General features: G+C 47.8%; 1 long non-coding RNA gene across 1 annotated transcript; it reads right to left on the bottom strand.

Moving 5' to 3' along the window:
- Positions 1-291: 291 nt before the first annotated feature.
- Positions 292-1,976, bottom strand: LOC124042981. Its single transcript, XR_006840234.1, has 3 exons — positions 1,786-1,976; positions 1,035-1,189; positions 292-767 (listed from the first exon to the last, which is right to left on the bottom strand). It is a non-coding gene; the product is annotated as an uncharacterized LOC124042981 (long non-coding RNA).
- Positions 1,977-16,463: the final 14,487 nt, after the last annotated feature.

Below are 16,463 nucleotides of genomic sequence, written 5' to 3'. Positions count from 1 at the left end.
ACCTAAGGCAGGGTCTCCCCCCCCACCATTACTACGCAGTGCTAGATTAAGAACCAAAATGTGCAAGGAGGGAGGGGGGAGCTCTGAACCAAGGTGCAGAACTCATACTCGCACTCACACAAGCACACACACGCATGTACATGCACACTCACAGCATCTGTTCATCTGCCCAGTGTCAGATCTCTTTGAACCAGCAGTCCCTCGCAGTACAGCCCCTCTAAACCCCCCCCAGGCCCACTTAAACCCTAGCCTACCTCTGTTCCAGGTGGATTCCCCACATTGGTGCTGGATTGGAGGACTAAAACCTAGAGGTGTAAAGAGTACTGAAATATCCTACTAGAGTAGAAGTACTGTTACTATAGTGACCTTCCTTGAGTTGCAACGAGCCAGAATCTGCATGTAAAAAACTGTTGTTTTTTTAATGAAGGAGAAAATAAGTTAAGCATTCAAAGCAAGTCAAATGTATTGATAAACCAAACACAATACAACAAAGTGCATAGACAATCATTCAACCATTCACGTGCTTTCCCTCACTCACAAATCCCCCCATAGCTGGCGCTTCTCTCACAGCTGGTACCTCCGCCCTCCACATTTCCACCTCACACACAGTTTGCATAATGCTGGCTGACTGAGTCAGTGGTTGAATGGCCGAGGTGAAGACGACAGAAAGTCGGTTGCAGGGGCTGTTGTTCATCTGACTACTCATCCTAGGATGAGAGGTGGAAGGGAGTGGCTCACGCTGGCTGTCCTCTTGTCGGGAACCCCCTCTAAAAGACGGACAGTGAAATACCTGAGAGTTTGGCCACGTCAGTGAGGTGATGTTTAATCCCAGTGGGGGGGGGTGCAGTTAGGCCACTGAACTAACACGTTAACTTAATCTGAATGGCAAGAAAATACAAGGACCCAATGTAGACGGAAGAGTCACATCCAGCTCACCTGTAAGTATTGAAGTATCATTGGGATCAGAGAGGGTTCTGATCAGCTCATTCTGATTTAAGTAAGAAATGTAGACATAGCACATAGCTTAATCATACCTGTAGACGGTTGTCAGTTGATCTACTGACATGAATGTCTTCTTGCAGGCAGTCAGTCTATGGCCACCGTTTTGTATTGAAAACGTTGTTTCCTTTGAGGCTGGTCCTGACTCAGGACTCCCGAAGCTGCCTTCTTCGCTTCACTTTGTGCTGGACTGCGTGCGCACACACACACACACACACACACACACACACACACACACACACACACACACACACACACACACACACACACACACACACACACACACACACACACACACACACACACACACACACACACACACACACACACACACACACACACACACACACACACACACACACACACACACACACACACACACACACACACACTCTCTCCAGGTTTGCAAGATTGTATCATTACTGCCTGACAGTCCCTGTGTTTGTCAAGCAACACATTACACAACGATTTTGATTATGTTCTCTTCAGGGGCGGGCGCCATCCCGCTTTTGACAGTCACAAAGACCCGGGTTCATGTACTAGTCAGGCGGTAATATCTCATTAAGCTACAACAAATTAACAGATGCTTGTATAATTCTCTACACCCATCTTACTGAATGTATGAAGTAGCTCTGCATGTCCCGAATTAGCATAGCATAAATCATATTTGAATCAGAAGAAAGAAGAAAAAAAGAGCTAAAACAATATCTATGCAGGTCAATTAACCCATAACTAATATTAACAATGATGACAGACAGGCTGCCTGAAAATCCTTGTCTAGCTTACAGTAAAGAGGAGTGTTCCGACACTCCCTCGTTACACCAGAGCAGCAGGTTTGCAACTTCTGCTGGCGTACCATCAGCTTCAACGTTCAATGAATGTACAATAATATGGCTATTCGGTCGTTTTGGATCTCATCTCGTATCGACTTGGAGGTCTACAATTGTTTTCCTAAGGTCTTGGCTGATTTCTTTTGATTTTCCCATCATGTCAAGCAAAGAGGCACTGAGTTTGGTAGGCCTTGAAATACATCCACAGGTACACCTCCAATTGACTCAAATGATGTCAATTAGCCTATCAGAAGCTTCTAAAGCCATGAACTAATTTTCTGGAATTTCCCATGCTGTATATATGCACAGTCAACTTAGTGAATGTAAACTTCTGACCCACTGGAATTGTGATATGGTGAATTACAAGTGAAATAATCTGTCTGTAAACGATTGTTGGAAAAATGACTTGTGTCATGCACAAAGTAGATGTCCTAACCAACTTGACAACAAAACTATAGTTTGTTAGCAAGAAATGTGTGGAGTGTTTGAAAAACTAATTTGAATGACTCCAACCTAAGTGTATGTAAACTTCCCACTTCAACTGTATACGGTTCTTCCATGTACCTCTTCTGGACAAGTTTTCCCTGTTTTGTCTTGCCCCTTACGATGAATATAAGGTTTCCCCGCAGCCCTCGATGTCCTTTAGTTTGGTTTTTCTGTTCTTTCCGACATTTCGCCGGTTTTCATTGGCAGCACCGCTTGTCTGCCACTTCTTAGTTGTGTACATAGATTTTTTTCAGAGTGAGACAATGTAATACAAATCTAAAATACTGACTCATTGGTGCATGAAAGTCTCGCGAAACCACTTCATTTAATAGAGAGGATATCAAACAATTATCTTTTTTTTTCCCCAAAATGGCACATATTTCGTTTTTCCCGCAAACTTTCCTTGCCATCATGACCTACTATTATGGATAACATACAAATACAAAGAATTGTACCCTGTTTTAAAAAGGCAATGAAGTACAAAATATACTTCAGTAAAAGTACATTACTGAAAATACAAGTACTCAGAAAAGCTTCTCAATTACAGTAATGAGAGTCTTTGTAATTTGTGACTTACAACCCTGGCTTTGATGCCTAGTCCAAAATCCATTATTTAACCAATTTGTTTTAGAAATTAAACTCATTAATTGTGTTATTTTAATCTGCTGTTGACAGTAAATCAGCCCAAATGTACAACAAAGTTATTGGATTAACACTATTCGATGAACACACCATCTCCAGTGCTCAGAGATGTCTTGATGAAACCCTTTGTGAACTCACTTCAAGGTTAGCCAAGCAGCATCGACAGCTTCAACTCAAACATGGGGCGGGAGAGAGAGGAGAGAGAGAGTCCGTGGAGTCAGTCAAAAACTCCTTTTTTGAAGTTCTTTCACATTTATGTGAAGGTTGGCGCTTCTGCCACATCAGCCTGTATAACAGCTGAACACTGGAGAGGCGGAAGCTCCAGACCGACACCCGGCGAAGGGAAGGAGGAAGAGACTGAGTCAAAAGTTTGGCAGGATCGTGCTACTTCCTCATTCTGTCTGTTGTCTCTACACCTGTCTGTTGATCGGGGCGCCCTGCGACGGGCCTGTCTGAGCTAGCCCACAGATGCTGCCTGATTGATACATCACATATAGCAGCAACGTGACATCTTGGCAGCCATTTTGAAAAAATACTACTCTCTTTGGGCCTGGGCCAGACTGCATGCATGGGAGAGTGGATAAAGGTATTGGAAGAGGGAGGAGAGAGATGTTGAGTGAAAGAAGAACTGAGTGTGTTGGTTTCTCCCGATGCTTTTATGTCTTAATGATGCAGTTAATGAAAAGGGAAGTTGTTTTGCTGGGCTTCTGGGGTGGCAGACACACGCAGCAGCATGCAGAGCGCAGTCTTAGAAGAGATGGTACCAGTCTCTTCGATAATGAGCCAGTTTATCGCCGATCCTCAAACGAGCATCAGACGCTCTCCCTGGAACTATATCCCGGGACTGAGGTGCAGGGGGGACAGAGATGAGGAGTGCACAGTTTACCCACTCACTCCATGATTTAAAGCCCTGGTGCCTGGGGAAAAAAGAGAGAGTATATTATGCTGGGCCCAGAAGTCTTCAGATCGTAAACTGGCGTTGGCCTCCTGAAGGACCATACACAGATGTCTGATGGGAAAGAAGAGAGGAACGAAGGAGGGAGGGACAGAGGAGGAGGAAGACTCTCTCATATCATTGCGATGTGGTCTCTCCTTAAGGAGTCAACAAGGCCGGAGGAAAGGAAGGAGGAGAGGAGTTAGACTCACTCTCACATCATCAAGATTTGGCGCCTCCTCAAGGAGTAAACACGTGGGGTAGAGGAAGCGGGAGAGGAGGTAGACTCACTCTCACATCATCAAGGTTTGGCGCCTCCTCAAGGAGTAAGCACAGGGGGAGGGGAAAGAAAGGCATAAAGGAAAGAGGTATGTGCTAGACTCTCTCTCAGAATATATAAGTGGCGTCTAACACGGGAGCAAACAGAGATATCTGCTAGGAAGGAAAAAAGAGGGGGAAGGTGACAGGTATTGGAGAGAAGTAGTGCCTTCTCTGTCAGTTAAGAGCACCCCCTCCACCCCATCCCAACCCCCATGCCTCCCCCACTGTCGGGGGTGACAGGCCCAGTGGAGCAGTGGTGACAGCACCTGATAGAGTTGTCCTCTTAATGGGAAAAGATGATTGACGTGGCGCCCAAACAGCTGACAGCCCATAAAGGTCACATTAACTCTGACAGCGAGAAAAGGTGGAGCGGGAGACAGAGAGGGAGGAAAGAAAGAGAGAACGAACCAAGAGAGCTGTGGAGAAGTACAGTGGAGAAAAAGAACAGTCAAGTAGCGAAGGAGAAGCCGGCTGGTGTGAAAACATGGGGAATGAGCATATTTTGCGGGTTGTTGGGTTCTGTTATTGGGCAGAGTGTGCTGACTGGCTGACAGGTGACCAACCTGGGCATTGGGATGGAGGGAGGTGTGATTGCCAATCACATGGAGAGGCTGTTGGTGCAGATGTACCGATGTCCCCAGGGAAACCAGTGTTGGTCAACATGACACTGTAATATGGATGTGCAAATTGTATTTTTTTGTATGCAAGTAATTCAATTGCAAATGTGGTGTGGTGTGAGGGGTTTGTGCAAGTGCGTCTGTGGGGGGGGTGTGTATTTTTGCAGTTGTGTGTGTGTGTGTGTGTGTGTGTGTGTGTGTGTGTGTGTGTGTGTGTGTGTGTGTGTGTGTGTGTGTGTGTGTGTGTGTGTGTGTGTGTGTGTGTGTGTGTGTGTGTGTGTGTGTGTGTGTGTGTGTGTGTGTGTGTGTGTGGAGCACCAAAGGCCCACTGGTCCTTGTCATTCCATGGGTCTCCCTACTCTGCATGTCTTTCTCCAATATATTCATACCCAGGCCGCAGCCTGTCACTGGTGCTGATACTACTGGGGGATTCTGACTATGCTTATTGGAGAGGGAAAAAAAACAACTTTTATTTTATTCCCCTCCTTTGTCTATCTCAGTTGCCCCCCCCCCGTCCCCGTCCCCGTCCCCGTCTCCGTCTGTCTCAGCTATTTACCCTCCCCTGTTTGTGTGTGTGTGTTTCTATGTGTGTCTCTGTATCTGTGTACATGCGTGTCTATGTGTGCGTATATGTGTGTGTTTGCAGCTGTGAGTTCTCTGCTCCTCTCTGCAGACTGTTTGTCCTACTCAGGTTGTTCCCTTCATTTTGCTGCAGCTTGGCGCTGTGTTCCGGTGGGGACAGAAGAGACTCACGAATCTCATTAATGTTCCTGTGTGTGCTTCTGTTTTAAGATTGCACACATATACAGTATGAAGAATATCAATTCCTGTGTGCGCTTGTCTTCAGCTTGGTTTCCGACTGCGCTAGTGTCAATCGCAAGTTAGTTTGCAATTTTGTGAAGTTAAAACTGGCACACTTGTCATGCAGGTGAAAGAGGACCCAAAAGCGACTTAACAGAAACAGAGTTTATTCAAGTCCAAACAGGGAATAACAGAAATCCTCTAGTCTGTAGAGGGGAATAACAGGAGAAGCGGCCACAGACTGCAGGTCGCTTCGGGTAGGCGCAGGCCGTAGTTGACAGAGACACCTGCTCACACGCAGCATCTGATGAAGGCAAAAAACACGACAGGACAGGGCGAAACACAATCACAGCACGGTGAATACTAAACAAGGAACCGACGGGACAGGAACGGAACACAAAGGAAGAAATAGGGACTCTAATCAGGGGAAAGGATCGGGAACAGGTGTGGGAAGACTAAATGATGATTAGGGGAATAGGAACAGCTGGGAGCAGGAACGGAACGACAGAGAGAAGAGAGAGCGAGAGAGTGAGAGGGGGAGGGGGAGAGAGAGGGATAGAAAGAGGGAAAGAACCCAATAAGACCAGCAGAGGGAAACGAACAGAATGGGGAGCACAGGGACAAGACATGATAATAAATGACAAACATGACAGTATCCCCCCACTCACCGAGCGCCTCCTGGCGCACTCGAGGAGGAATCCTGGCGGCAACGGAGGAAATCATCGATGAGTGAACGGTCCAGCACGTCCCGAGACGGAACCCAACTCCTCTCCTCAGGACCGTAACCCTCCCAATCCACTAAGTATTGGTGACCCCGTCCCCGAGAACGCATGTCCATGATCTTATGTACCTTGTAAATAGGTGCGCTCTCGACAAGGACGGGAGGGGGGAGGGAAGACGAACGGGGGTGCGAAGAAAGGGCTTAACACAGGAGACATGGAAGACAGGATGGACGCGACGAAGATGTCGCGGAAGAAGCAGTCGCACAGCGACAGGATTGACGACCTGGGAGACACGGAACGGACCAATGAACCGCGGAGTCAACTTACGAGAAGCTGTCGTAAGAGGAAGGTTGCGAGTGGAAAGCCACACTCTCTGGCCGCAACAATACCTTGGACTCTTAATCCTGCGTTTATTGGCGGCTCTCACAGTCTTCCCCGCAGACAAAGGCAGACCGGTAATGAAGCCTAAGGCGATGTGAGACCATGGTCGAGAAGGAATGGGGAGCGGTCTGAGACGACCGGCAGGAGGAGAGTTACCCGACTTAGTCTGCGCGCAGTCCGAACAAGCAGCCACGAAACGGCGCGTGTCACGCTCCTGAGTCGGCCACCAAAAGCGCTGGCGAATAGACGCAAGAGTGCCTCGAACACCGGGATGACCAGCTAACTTGGCAGAGTGAGCCCACTGAAGAACAGCCAGACGAGTGGAAACAGGAACGAAAAGGAGGTTACTAGGACAAGCGCGCGGCGACGCAGTGTGCGTGAGTGCTTGCTTAACCTGTCTTTCAATTCCCCAGACTGTTAACCCGACAACACGCCCATAAGGAAGAATCCCCTCGGGATCAGTAGAAGCCACAGAAGAACTAAACAGACGGGATAAGGCATCAGGCTTGGTGTTCTTGCTACCCGGACGGTAAGAAATCACAAACTCGAAACGAGCGAAAAACAACGCCCAACGAGCTTGACGGGCATTAAGTCGTTTGGCAGAACGGATGTACTCAAGGTTCTTATGGTCTGTCCAAACGACAAAAGGAACGGTCGCCCCCTCCAACCACTGTCGCCATTCGCCTAGGGCTAAGCGGATGGCGAGCAGTTCACGGTTACCCACATCATAGTTGCGCTCAGATGGCGACAGGCGATGAGAAAAATAAGCGCAAGGATGAACCTTATCGTCAGACTGGAAGCGCTGGGATAGAATGGCTCCCACGCCTACCTCTGAAGCGTCAACCTCGACAATGAATTGTCTAGTGACGTCAGGAGTAACGAGGATAGGAGCGGACGTAAAACGTTCTTTTAGAAGATCAAAAGCTCCCTGGGCGGAACCGGACCACTTAAAACACGTCTTGACAGAAGTAAGAGCTGTGAGAGGAGCAGCAACTTGACCGAAATTACGAATGAAACGCCGATAGAAATTAGCGAAACCTAAAAAGCGCTGCAACTCGACACGTGACCTTGGAACGGGCCAATCACTGACAGCTTGGACAGCGGAATCCATCTGAATGCCTTCAGCGGAAATAACGGAACCGAGAAAAGTAACGGAGGAGACATGAAAAGAGCACTTCTCAGCCTTTACGTAGAGACAATTCTCTAAAAGGCGCTGTAGAACACGTCGAACGTGCTGAACATGAATCTCGAGTGACGGAGAAAAAATCAGGATATCGTCAAGATAGACAAAAACAAAGATGTTCAGCATGTCTCTCAGAACATCATTAACTAATGCCTGAAAAACAGCTGGCGCATTGGCGAGACCGAACGGCAGAACCCGGTACTCAAAATGCCCTAACGGAGTGTTAAACGCCGTTTTCCACTCGTCCCCCTCTCTGATGCGCACGAGATGGTAAGCGTTACGAAGGTCCAACTTAGTAAAGCACCTGGCTCCCTGCAGAATCTCGAAGGCTGATGACATAAGGGGAAGCGGATAACGATTCTTAACCGTTATGTCATTCCGCCCTCGATAATCCACGCAGGGGCGCAGAGTACCGTCCTTCTTCTTAACAAAAAAGAACCCCGCCCCGGCCGGAGAAGAAGAAGGCACTATGGTACCGGCGTCAAGAGACACAGACAAATAATCCTCGAGAGCCTTACGTTCGGGAGCCGACAGAGAGTATAGTCTACCTCGAGGAGGAGTGGTCCCCGGAAGGAGATCAATACTACAATCATACGACCGGTGAGGAGGAAGGGAGTTGGCTCGGGACCGACTGAAGACCGTGCGCAGATCATGATATTCCTCCGGCACTCCTGTCAAATCGCCAGGTTCCTCCTGAGAAGTAGGGACAGAAGAAACGGGAGGGATGGCAGACATTAAACACTTCACATGACAAGAAACGTTCCAGGATAGGATAGAATTACTAGACCAATTAATAGAAGGATTATGACATACTAGCCAGGGATGACCCAAAACAACAGGTGTAAACGGTGAACGGAAAATCAAAAAGAAATAGTCTCACTGTGGTTACCAGATACTGTGAGAGTTAAAGGTAGTGTCTCAAATTTGATACTGGGAAGATGACTACCATCTAAGGCAAACATGGGCGTAGGCTTGTCTAACGGTCTGAAAGGAATGTTATGTTTCCGAACCCATGCTTCGTCCATGAAACAACCCTCAGCCCCAGAGTCAATCAAGGCACTGCATGTAGCACCCGAACCGGTCCAGCGTAGATGGACCGACATAGTAGTACAAGATCTAGATGAAGAGACCTGAGTAGTAGCGCTCACCAGTAGCCCTCCGCTTACTGATGGGCTCTGGCCTCTTACTGGACATGAATTAACAAAATGTCCAGCAACTCCGCAATAGAGGCACAGGCGGTTGGTGATCCTCCGTTCCCTCTCCTTAGTCGAGATGCGAATCCCTCCCAGCTGCATGGGCTCAGTCTCAAAGCCAGAGGAGGGAGATGGTTGCGATGCGGAGCAGGGAAACACCGTTGATGCGAGCTCTCTTCCACGAGCCCGGTGACGAAGATCTACCCGTCGTTCTATGCGGATGGCGAGAGCAATCAAAGAGTCCACATCTGAAGGAACCTCCCGGGAGAGAATCTCATCCTTAACCACTGCGTGGAGTCCCTCCAGAAAACGAGCGAGCAGCGCCGGCTCGTTCCACTCACTAGAGGCAGCAAGAGTGCGAAACTCAATAGAATAATCCGTTATGGACCGTTCACCTTGGCATAAGGAAGCCAGGGCCCTAGAAGCCTCCCTACCAAAAACTGAACGGTCAAAAACCCGAATCATCTCCTCTTTAAAGTTCTGGAACTTGTTAGAGCAATCAGCCCTTGCCTCCCAGATAGCTGTGCCCCATTCTCGAGCCCGGCCAGTAAGGAGTGAAATGACGTAAGCAACCCGAGCTCTCTCTAGAGTATGTGTTGGGTTGGAGAGAGAACACAATCTCACACTGCGTGAGAAAGGAGCGGCACTCAGTGGGCTGCCCGGAGTAGCAAGGTGGGTTATTAACCCTAGGTTCTGGAGGCTCGGCAGGCCAGGAAGTAACAGGTGGCACGAGACGTAGACTCTGGAACTGTCCAGAGAGGTCGGAAACCTGAGCGGCCAGGTTCTCCACGGCATGGCGAGCAGCAGACAATTCCTGCTCGTGTCTGCCGAGCATGGCTCCTTGGATCTTGACGGCAGTGTAACGAGCGTCTGAAGTCGCTGGGTCCATTCCTTGGTCGGTTCCTTCTGTCATGCAGGTGAAAGAGGACCCAAAAGCGACTTAACAGAAACAGAGTTTATTCAAGTCCAAACAGGGAATAACAGAAATCCTCTAGTCTGTAGAGGGGAATAACAGGAGAAGCGGCCACAGACTGCAGGTCGCTTCGGGTAGGCGCAGGCCGTAGTTGACAGAGACACCTGCTCACACGCAGCATCTGATGAAGGCAAAAAACACGACAGGACAGGGCGAAACACAATCACAGCACGGTGAATACTAAACAAGGAACCGACGGGACAGGAACGGAACACAAAGGAAGAAATAGGGACTCTAATCAGGGGAAAGGATCGGGAACAGGTGTGGGAAGACTAAATGATGATTAGGGGAATAGGAACAGCTGGGAGCAGGAACGGAACGACAGAGAGAAGAGAGAGCGAGAGAGTGAGAGGGGGAGGGGGAGAGAGAGGGATAGAAAGAGGGAAAGAACCCAATAAGACCAGCAGAGGGAAACGAACAGAATGGGGAGCACAGGGACAAGACATGATAATAAATGACAAACATGACAACACTGGCATTTTCCAGCCCTAACGCCAGGTTTGGCAATTCACCTGTCATATATCAGTCCGCTTGCACAAATATTTGAGGTGTGTCCCTAAAAACATGACCCAAAGTGCTCATTTCAGGCAGCGCTGATAGGGACATTTAAGGCCAACCAAAAGCTGGTTTTAGTGATAACGCAGTTGGTTATGGTTATGGTAACGCAACCTATCCAGCCGTGACGCACACTGCCCACATGCGTATGGAACAAGAGTAGCCTAATGTGCTTTTGGTGCCTCTATACTTCCTATTTAGAAACATAAAACTATTTTTTTCCCATTGCGTTTTATTTGATTAGAAACCAAGCCTTCTGTCAATGAAGGCTTCTTTTTGTATGCCCAATTCAATCGCGAAGTAGTCAAGACTGTCGATAAAGGGTTTGGCTCGTGAGACCGCTTGGAAATCCAGCCTATTCACCCAAGCTTTATTAAAATACTGTGTCAAGTTTGAGAGGAGCAAAATAGTGACATTCCATTTTTATCTGTGCATTGTAGGCAGGCCTAAATTATTTTAGCCATGCAGGTCCCATTTTTGGACATTCGTAAAACCCCCTCCTTGATGTAGGCTATAAGTCTCCAGATTTGACCGGTCATTCAAGGCAGATGGGGCTCGTTTTGAGCCCTACCTGTTTAGACCCCCAAAAAATAAAAGGTGTGCCTGTTTTTCATGTTATACCCAACTATAACATCTTCCGTCAAGATAGAACTGCCAAGGGGGAGGAGTTGCAGTCTACTGCAGAGATGTCATACTTTCCAGGTCCATACCCAAACAGTTCGAACTACTAATCTTGAAAATTACTCTCTCCAGAAATAAGTCTCTCACTGTTGCCGCCTGCTACCGACCCCCCTCAGCACCCAGCTGTGCCCTGGCCACCATTTGTGAATTGATTGCCCCCATCTAGCTTCAGAGTTTGTTCTGTTAGGTGACCTAAACTGGGATATGCTTAACACCCCGGCAGTCCTACAATCTAAGCTAGATGCCCTCAATCTCACACAAATCATCAAGGAACCCACCAACAACCCTAAATCTGTAAACAAGGGCACCCTCATAGACGTGAGCAACTGGCCCTCCAAATACACCTCCGCTGTCTTCAACCAGGATCTCAGCGATCACTGCCTCATTGCCTGTATCCGCTACGGAGCCGCAGTCAAACGACCACCCCTCATCACTGTCAAACGCTCCCCAAAATACTTCTGTGAGCAGGCCTTTCTAATCGACATGGTCCGGGTATCCTGGAAGGACATTGACCTCATCCCGTCAGTTGAGGATGCCTGGTCATTCTTTAAACGTAACTTCCTCACCATTTTAGATAAGCATGCTCCGTTCAAAAAATGCAGAACTAAGAACAGATATAGCCCTTGGTTCACTCCAGACCTGACTGCCCTCGACCAGCACAAAAACATCCTGTGGCGGACTGCAATAGCATCGAATAGTCCCCGCGATATGCTACTATTCAGGGAAATCAAAAACCAATACACGCAGTCAGTCAGGAAAGCTAAGGCCAGCTTCTTCAGGCAGAAGTTTGCATCCTGTAGCTCCAACTCCAAAAAGTTCTGGGACACTGTAAAGTCCATGGAGAACAAGAGCACCTCCTCCCAGCTGCCCACTGCACTGAGGCTAGGTAACACGGTCACCACCGATAAATCCATGATTATCGAAAACTTCAACAAGCATTTCTCAACGGCTGGCCATGCCTTCCGCCTGGCTACTCCAACCTCGGCCAACAGCTCCACCCCCCCCCCCCCCCCCCCGCCCGCAGCTACTCGCCCAAGCCTCTCCAGGTTCTCCTTTACCCAAATCCAGATAGCAGATGTTCTGAAAGAGCTGCAAAACCTGGACCCGTACAAATCAGCTGAGCTTGACAATCTGGACCCTCTATTTCTGAAACTATCCGCCGCCATTGTCGCAACCCCTATTACCAGCCTGTTCAACCTCTCTTTCATATTGTCTGAGATCCCCAAGGATTGGAAAGCTGCCGCAGTCATCCCCCTCTTCAAAGGGGGGAGACACCCTGGACCCAAACTGTTACAGACCTATATCCATCCTGCCCTGCCTATCTATGGTCTTCGAAAGCCAAGTCAACAAACAGGTCTCTGACCATCTCGAATCCCGCCGTACCTTCTCCGCTGTGCAATCTGGTTTCCGAGCCGGTCACGGGTGCACCTCAGCCACGCTCAAGGTACTAAACGATATCATAACCGTCAACGATAAAAGACAGTACTGTGCAGCCGTCTTCATCGACCTTGCCAAGGCTTTCGACTAGGTCAATCACCATATTCTTATCGGCAGACTCAGTAGCCTCGGTTTTTCGGATGACTGCCTTGCCTGGTTCACCAATTACTTTGCAGACAGAGTTCAGTGTGTCAAATCGGAGGGCATGCTGTCCGGTCCTCTGGAAGTCTCTATGGGGGTGCCACAAGGTTCAATCCTCGGGCCGACTCTTTTTTCTGTATATATCAATGATGTTGCTCTTGCTGCGGGCGATTCCCTGATCCACCTCTACGCAGACGACACCATTCTATATACTTCCAAACTTACCCTAGTAAAACTGACTATCCTACCGATCCTCGACTTCGGCGATGTCATCTACAAAATTGCTTCCAACACTCTACTCTGCAAACTGGATGCAGTTTATCACAGTGCCTTATACCACCCACCACTGCGACTTGTATGCTCTAGTCGGCTGGCCCTCGCTACATATTCGTTGCCAGAACCACTGGCTCCAGGTCATCTACAAGTCCATGCTAGGTAAAGCTCCGCCTTATCTCAGTTCACTGGTCACTATGGCAACACCCATCCGTAGCACGCGCTCCAGCAGGTGTATCTCACTGATCATCCCTAAAGCCAACACCTCATTTGGCCGCCTTTCGTTCCAATTCTCTGCTGCCTATGACTGGAACGAATTGCAAAAATCGCTGAAGTTGGAGAGTTTTATCTCCCTCACCAACTTCAAACATCTGCTATCTGAGCAGCTAACCGATCTCTGCAGCTGTACATAGTCTATCGGCAAATAGCCCACCCATTTTTACCTACCTCATCCCCATACTGTTTTTATTTATTTACTTTTCTGCTCTTTTGCACACCAATATCTCTACCTGTACATGACCATCTGATCATTTACCACTCCAGTGTTAATCTGCAAAATTGTAATTATTCGCCTACCTCATGCCTTTTGCACACAATGTATATAGACTCCCATTCTTTCCCTATTGTGTTATTGACTTGTTAATTGTTTACTCCATGTGTAACTCTGTGTTGTCTGTTCACACTGCTATGCTTTATCTTGGCCAGGTCGCAGTTGCAAATGAGAACTTGTTCTCAACTAGCCTACCTGGTTAAATAAAGGTCAAATAAAAAAATATAAAAAAATTAATAGGTGTCACATATCAGTTTCCAAATAATGTAAAAATAATAATATTTTAGTTTGTCGTGGAAATTCTTACACATTGACCCTCAAAGTCAATCTTAAACAAATCTTAAACATTCTTTATTTGTCAGTGCACTGGAGAGGTTCCAACCAACTCAATGCACCAAAGCCTAGTATCTGCTAGGCTGCTTCCGGTTTGGAGCGAGTGGTCGCATCGGCGCTTCGCTCCCGCAGGTAGTATAACTTTTTACATTTCATTATATTTCATTATAGCACAACGGTTTGATTTGTCTAATCTTAGCAATTTCTTCTCAGCTAGCTACATAGCCGTCTTTGTATCAAAGATAATTGCGTAATTATCGTATTTCGCCGTCCTAACGTAGTCTTCACTAGCCAGCTAGCTAACGTCCACTGATTAGCTGCACTGGGAAAACTATTACACTCAACTGAACGACTTGATCAGTGTAGTGTTAGCTAGCTACATAGCTGTCTTTGCTGTCTCCGTATCTTCGTTCCAAGATAATTGTGTTGTTTAGGTTTAGAGTGTGTAGTCTTAGAGTGATTATCTTAATTTACCGAGGTTAGCTAGCCAGCTATTTGTCGTCCTTAACGTAGGAGACTCTGCTAGCTAGCCAACAGCTAGCCAACGCTAGCCAACGTCTTCTGAATAGAACTCAACAACCCGGTCGCATTCACAGGTAGTATCACATTTTCATTTCATTTCATTACAGTACAACGGTTTGATTTGTTTGATCGTAGCTAGCTACATAGCTAGCTACATAGCCGTCTTTGTATCAAAGATAATTGTGTAGTCTAGAGCGATTTTCTAGGTTAGCTAGCCAGCTATTGTCGTTCTTTTAACGCAACGTAACGTAAACAACACTACTAGCTAGCCAGCTAGCCCCCGAATAGCAGCACTGTAGAAATTATTACACTCAACGGAACGACTTGATTAGTGTAGTGTCAACAACGCACCCACTGCCAGCTAGCCTACTTCAGCAGTACTGTATCATTTTAATCATTTTAGTCAATAAGATTCTTGCTACGTAGCTTAACTTTCTGAACATTCGAGACGTGTAGTCCACTTGTCATTCCAATCTCCTTTGCATTAGCGTAGCCTCTTCTGTAGCCTGTTAACTATGTGTCTGTTTATCCCTGTTCTCTCCTCTCTGCACAGACCATACAAACGCTCCACACCGCGTGGCCGCGGCCACCCTAATCTGGTGGTCCCAGCGCGCACGACCCACGTGGAGTTCCAGGTCTCCGGTAGCCTCTGGAATTGCCGATCTGCGGTCAACAAGGCAGAGTTCATCTCAGCCTATACCTCCCTCCAGTCCCTCGACTTCTTGGCACTAACGGAAACATGGATCACCACAGACAACACTGCTACTCCTACTGCTCTCTCTTCGTCCGCCCACGTGTTCTCGCACACCCCGAGAGCTTCTGGTCAGCGGGGTGGTGGCACCGGGATCCTCATGTCTCCCAAGTGGTCATTCTCTCTTTCTCCCCTTACCCATCTGTCTATCGCCTCCTTTGAATTCCATGCTGTCACAGTTACCAGCCCTTTCAAGCTTAACATCCTTATCATTTATCGCCCTCCAGGTTTCCTCGGAGAGTTCATCAATGAGCTTCATGCCTTGATAAGCTCCTTTCCTGAGGACGGCTCACCTCTCACAGTTCTGGGCGACTTTAACCTCCCCACGTCTACCTTTGACTCATTCCTCTCTGCCTCCTTCTTTTCACTCCTCTCCTCTTTTGACCTCACCCTCTCACCTTCCCCCCCTACTCACAAGGCAGGCAATACGCTCGACCTCATCTTTACTAGATGCTGTTCTTCCACTAACCTCATTGCAACTCCCCTCCAAGTCTCCGACCACTACCTTGTATCCTTTTCCCTCTCTGTCATGTTTTGTCATTTATTATCTTGTCTTGTCCCTGTGCTTCCCATTCTATTCGTTTCCCTCTGCTGGTCTTATTAGGTTCTTTCCCTCTTTCTATCCCTCTCTCTCCCCCTCCCTCTCTCACTCTCTCGCTCTCTCTTCTCTCTATCGTTCCGTTCCTGCTCCCAGCTGTTCCTATTCCCCTAATCAATCATTTAGTCTTCCCACACCTGTTCCCGATCCTTTTCCCTGATTAGAGTCCCTATTTCTCTTCTTGTTTTCCGTTTCTGCCCTGTCGGTTCCTTGTCTAGAATTCACCGTGCTGTGTTTGTGTATCACCCTGTCGTGTCGTGTTTTCCTCAGATGCTGCGTGGTGAGCAGGTGTCTGAGTCTGTCTGGTTCTAGTGCCTTCCCGAGGCAACCTGCTGTTCACCTGCTGTTCAAGATCGAGTCTCCAGTTTGTCCTCGTCATTTCGAGTGAAAGTTGTGTTTTTTGATTGTATTTACTTTACTGGATTAAAGACTCTGTTTTCGCCAAGTCGCTTTTGGGTCCTCTTTCACCTGCATGACAGAAGGAACCGACCAAGGAATGGACCCAGCGACTTCAGACGCTCGTTACACTGCCGTCGAGAT

The sequence above is a fragment of the Oncorhynchus gorbuscha genome, linkage group LG09 (genome assembly GCF_021184085.1).
Source record: "Oncorhynchus gorbuscha isolate QuinsamMale2020 ecotype Even-year linkage group LG09, OgorEven_v1.0, whole genome shotgun sequence".
In the NCBI taxonomy this organism is placed as follows: domain Eukaryota; kingdom Metazoa; phylum Chordata; class Actinopteri; order Salmoniformes; family Salmonidae; genus Oncorhynchus; species Oncorhynchus gorbuscha.
This window is presented reverse-complemented; position numbering and strand designations above follow the sequence as displayed.